This window comes from Myripristis murdjan, chromosome 8 (assembly GCF_902150065.1).
Source record: "Myripristis murdjan chromosome 8, fMyrMur1.1, whole genome shotgun sequence".
NCBI classification, from domain to species: Eukaryota; Metazoa; Chordata; class Actinopteri; order Holocentriformes; family Holocentridae; genus Myripristis; species Myripristis murdjan.
This window is the reverse complement of record NC_043987.1, coordinates 27,285,702-27,291,059: the sequence shown is the minus strand read 5'-3', so window position 1 is coordinate 27,291,059 and position 5,358 is coordinate 27,285,702.

Genomic DNA, 5,358 nt, shown 5'->3' with positions numbered 1-5,358 from the left:
TAATTTTTAGCCCAATCTGCTCATCTCAGCCTCATTTTTTCCCCTTCACACTGCACTCAGCTCAGCCCCGTCCCGCTCCCAGGGTAGTCTATCACACTTAAAGCTTACACTCTTCACAGGCACTTATAAACATTTAAAGCATTTGAATAACCGCCAGGCAAAATTGACTTTGGGATGAAAGACCAGGGGCTTTTACAGAAATGAAAAGGGGAATTCTGCATCGGGACGGAGGGGTGGGGGGGAGAGAGAGAGAGAGAAAAAGCCCCGATTTAATGGAAAACAAAAATAACAAAAAAAGGGCAGTCTTATTATGAAGATAGAGCCGAGTCACGCATGGGGGATTTTATTTGGAGGAGGGGGGGCGGGGACGGGTATGACAGAAGTATAATTGTGAAGAGTTTGTTAAATGGCGAGCGGCGGGGGGGACACCACTGTGTTTTATTGAGCTGGATTCAATGGGACAGAGGAAGCCCTAACCCCCCCTCCCCCTCCATAACCCCCACCCTCCCCAACCTCACCCCACCACCCACCCACTTCCTTCCCTCTGTCTCCTTTCCCATCCTCCCCCACCATGTCTGCCCTCCCACACCCCCTGGCACTAAAAGAAAGCCGGACGAGCGCTGGCCTTGCTGGTGAATGAAGCCCTGACGTCACTTGCCCACACACACACACACACACACACACACGGTGTAAGCAGTGTGACTAATAGACTTCCTTTGTGTTGCCTCTGTAATACCTGATTTATGTGTGGTTCCCCCCGTCGCCCCCCCCCCAGGATATTGAAATCCTCTGAGCGGGGTTCAACGCGTTATACAGGTGAATCGATGACGCCTGTCGATACCTCGCTGCCACGACGACGATGTAAGGGCGAGTGTTATGGCAGCACGCTACCAGATTCGGGTGAAAACACTACCATTGCACTTGAAATTGATTTTTTTTTTTCCCCTCCACCTGATATCACACACCGCGTTTTTTTTTTTTTTACCTCCCCCCCCACAGGTTTCGAGTTGCATGGAAACATGTCTGAGTCCGCCTGCCACCGGCTCAGGCCATGTTTGACAGGTGATGTCGTTAAGTGGACGGTGCTGTGGGATTGGGATGGAGTGTCACCGCGGAAACGAGCCCGGATGCATCATGAAGGGTTGGATAGATGGATAGATAGATAGATACTTTATTCATCCCGGAGGAAATTCGCAGTTTTTCAGCAGTATCCACAGATTACAGATTAAATAAATAAAAAATAAAGAATAAGATCTAAGTACAACACACTAGAGATCTAGGTACAACAGTGTGCAAAAAACCGTGTGCATAGGTGTATAAAATGTGCATAGATGTAGGTCAATGTGCAAATTTAGAAGAAATATACAGTATACACAGATGATAAATAGCAGTAAGCAATATAAACACTATAAACAAGGAATATAAAAAAATAGAAATATGAACAATTTAAACAGCAGAGAGGGTTAGGGGGGTTCGTTCACCGGGATACGATGCCACACAGACACATGGCGTGCCGCGCTCCAATACGAGTCCCCGGATGTGTTTTAATATCATAATGTCCTGAACGCAGGCGTGCATGAATACACATAAACCCTCGTGAGCCATCGTGGAGCGGTGACGAGTACGAAGTAAGTGTCAGTGGAGCTCTCCGCTGCCATGGAAACGCTTTGAACTGACAGCGGACAATGACTTTTTCACCTTGTTGGCAAATTTGCCATGTCATAATGTTCACCTTTTTCACAATAAAGGACAAAAAAAAAAAAAAAAAAAAAAAAAAGCAAAATAAATAAATAAATAAATAAATGTATGCCTGTGCTGGCGTATAGATAAATATTCCAGCGCTGGAATATTGATTAGCTGATTGACCGAGAAGTATCGGATACTAATTCTGATAACTGAAGTCATAAATATGCCAAACATTTCCTGGTTGCAGCTTCACAAATCCTAAAATTTTGTCTCTTTGCCTCTGTGTCTTATCATCATAAAAGAAAATCTAAGCGAGCAAATCAAAGAGCAACTTTAAAACTTAATTTGAGCTGTGATTACTTATAATGGGTATTTTTTTTTTTTTTACAATTAATAGAGGTAATGAATAATTGACTAATCCCCCCCAAAAAATAAAAAATTCAATAGATTTGCAAACAGTGAAAACAATAATTAGTTAGCTGCAGCCCTGGAAAACAAATGCAATACAAATAAACACTAATACAATAATATCATCTTTAATGTCTTGACTCAGTAAGCTAATTGGCTCACGCTGCCAGACACTTTTGAGCAGCTCCTTCTCCCACGTTGCAGCCTCGCTCAACATTTTGTTTCAGTCAGAAATGATCCAAGTCATGGAAGCGGGTCAGTCTCAAAGCGGCGTCTCAAAGGGGCGACATTAAAGTAAATTATGATGCATTACCAGCAGATCCATAGGGCCATCTGAGTCTTATTTCACAATAAAATCATCAAGCATCAGGCGATTACATGCAGTTTAATATCAAGTCCTTTTATTTGCCACATCAATTATCCCCTAACCCGAAAATTTATATTGTTTCTGTTATGTTATGCTTTGATTATAATGATTTAAATGCATTCCCAGTGTCCTTACAGCACACCCATGATGCCTTATAAATGCCTTATGGGCACTTGATGTGAGTGTTACCTTTCTCATTTGTACTTCTCAGCTGCACAGCGAGGTTAAAGGACCTTGTGACGAACTGATAAACTATTAATTAGCGCGACATTCCCCCCACATTCCCTCCTTCATTATTTCTCCAACCCGTTTTTTCTGCAGTCTTGTGAGAGGACACGTGTCACGTGACGCCGCGAAGCTCTCGGATCTTGCGAGCATTTTGTCACCACAGATTGTTCCAGCGCCGGCTCAAGAGGCATTAGGTATATTCTGGTTTATTGAGGCGATATTACGGCACGTGGTTTATTATTAAAAATAGCTTAACTGCATGAGGAGGTTTCTAAAATCCCAGCGTTTTAATCAGCAGGCGTTCTTGTCAAATTGGATATGCCATGGCCCCCTCCGCTGCATCAGTCTCCTACCTCGCCCTCCCACTCAAAATGTCCTAGACACGCCGATGCTCTCATTAGAATGCAGGATGCAGCGAGAAGCCCTGATCTATTCAGAATTGCTCCTCCAGGAGCGGGGACCTCCTCCCCTTCAGTGGGGGCCAAGAGCAGCAGATTAAAAGTCACTGTGTTCATCACCCTGCTAAAGCACTCCCATTAACAGACATTACATTACCTTCCCCACATGCTCAAATCCCTAACTGGCGGCTTCATACCACTTGTCATTACATGCTGGGATAAAAGACTTTTTAATGTTAACATCTTCACATTCACTATGTGAGCTCTCAACTTCAAATGAAATCCAGTTATTACTGTCCGTTCTGTGGAGCTGCCTGGTTGGGATGCCGATTTTGTGAACAATTAATCCGTATTTAAGGTTGTTAAGTGTGTTGATACACTCAATTCCTGTGCGCTGAGGGGGAAGCCGAAGCCAGCCGTTAATCAAAATGTCTCTCAGCCATTTACAGAGCAATGTAAACTGCACAAGTTCGGCTTGCTTTAAAACCTTTTTCCCGGCGTTTTCTAGAGCGGAGAGCGTTCGTTGCTTCCAGCTGTTTTGGAGAGCAGAACTCGCTTCAGCATTTCTGTGTTTCGTGCTGCCCTCGCTTTCCCGTGACTGGGAGAGAGAGAGTGTGTGTGTGTGTGTGTGTGTGTGCGTGTGAGGTCAAGCTAAGGCATGTCAAGTTTGACTGCATGTGACTGCGAGTGTGTGCTTGTGTGACATTTGTTTGGTAGGGGTCAGAACATGCCATGTCGAGTGTGTGTTATGTTGTACAAACACACACACACACACACACACACACACACACACACTTTTATTTTATTGTAGCCCACCTGAGAGGGAGAGAGGAGCCTATAAGCTTTTTTTATATGATCCATGAGTATGAGGTTAGTTTAAAATGTATATATTAACAGTGACCTCATCTAATTACCTCATCAAAACTGTAATCCAAGAGATTACACATGTTCAAGAATGTATTCTGATTAAGCCTCTTCTTTCAGATTACTTTGCTATTTTGAGGTACACAGTCGCCCGCGGTTCAGTTTGTCCTGCGGTTTTTTGGTCACTGTTTTGTTTTGTACATCGATGAGGAAAAAAAGCGGCCATTTTCAATGTTTTGTGTATTTTATCTTATTTGCAAAAATTCCCTTTTTCATGCAGTGATTGGGAATAATAATCAACAAGAATACTTTCAAAGCCCCTGGTGCAAAGATACAGATGAGGAAAAGTGGAGAATTTAGTGGAGAAAGTTCAGAATTTATTGGAGATTTACACAAAAAGACTAATTTTATTTGCTGCCATGTCTTATAAAAATGCAAAACTCCTGCCAACTGACTTTCTCACTGACAGTTAAGAAATAATCCTCTATTTTTTCTGTCTGTAATCTGAATGCATCATTTTTCCAGGGCACATAAAAGTACACAGACAAATGTTGAAGTGATGTGTACCGCTTGTTGTTATGCACAGCGCTTCAGTGAATTACAGAAGACACTGTTTAAAGGTGCAGTACGCAAAATTGCCAAGGGATAAATAGAGTGAGGACTTGGCTGACAAAAAAAAAAAAAAAACTCCTTTAAACACTGAACATCCAAAAACCAGGAAGTAACTACGTTTGTTATTTTATTTTATTTATTTCATTTTTTAAATTTATTTATTTTCTTTCTTTTTTTTTAGCTGTAGTGACAAAGCCAGCACATGAACAAAATATTTCGCTCAGCCACCCATTCTGTCCAACAACTCTGCAACAACAGCATTTTTGTATCAACAGGTGGAGTTTTTTCAATCCTGCAGATCCTCCCACTTGTCCACCCCTCACACCCCTAAAATCAAAATGCGGCACACATAATCGTATTTACTTTGTTTTAAAAAAATTATTTTAAATTTGTTACATTGGCCTGTGAGGATGCATGAGGATTCTTTGTTGGAAAGCACAGACTCACATCCCAAAAAACTGACTTTTTAAATGGAAAAAAAGTCAAAGAAAAGTGAGAAGTATAAAAACTTTTTACAAAAAAATAGTAAAAAAAAAAAAAAAAAGCAAAAAAATAAACAATATTTTGAAATCGGACATGAAAAATATGAAATTGACACAGTGCTTTATGAGTAAAATAAACAGTGACTGTACTCATTGTTTAGATCCATGCATTCCAACCTAAAAAAATTTTTCAATCTCGCCTTTGTAGGCCACAGTAGCAATTTTGAAATATTTATGAGAGAAAAAGGTGAGTTCAGGTGGGTTTCCTGCCGGCGTGATGCTGTTAGAGGTTTCCTGCTGCTCCCCGGCCCCG